Source organism: Charadrius vociferus, unplaced genomic scaffold, assembly GCF_000708025.1.
Source record: "Charadrius vociferus isolate BGI_N301 unplaced genomic scaffold, ASM70802v2 scaffold241, whole genome shotgun sequence".
Taxonomy (NCBI): domain Eukaryota; kingdom Metazoa; phylum Chordata; class Aves; order Charadriiformes; family Charadriidae; genus Charadrius; species Charadrius vociferus.
Genome location: NW_009646932.1, coordinates 115,772 through 116,263, shown reverse-complemented (window position 1 = coordinate 116,263; position 492 = coordinate 115,772).

Sequence of the window (492 nt, the reverse complement as noted above, 5' to 3'; positions counted from 1 at the left end):
TGCTGCAGACGAGCGGGAGGTCGAGCAGGGCGGAGAGGGCAGGCGGGGCTGGGGCAGAAAGCGATGGGGGCAGAGCAGGGAGCGCACAGCCGTCCCTCCATCTCCGGAGCCTGACGGCACTGCCCGAGGCGCTGGCGGGGTTGCACTCGCCCATGGACGCGGCTGGGCTGGGCAGCGGGTGGCGTGGCAAAGGTCTCCCTTCTCCCCTGGCAGTGCTGCTTGTAGGTGACAGGGGACCTCTGTCACCACACCCTGGGCAGCATCCCTCGGGGCTGTGCACTGCCCCTCTCCTGCCCGTGTCCTGCCTGCCATGGGAGAAGAAAAGCCCGGCCATGGTGCGGCAGGGGACACCTCCCCGGGTCGTTTTCCCTGTCCGACCCGCAAGAGGCCCCAGGGCGAGCTCCCCGCGTGCTGCAGCCGGCACAGCTCACCCGCTGGCTCTGGCGCAGGAGGCGAGGGGCTTGCCCAAGGCCAGGCTGGGACCCACGGCCG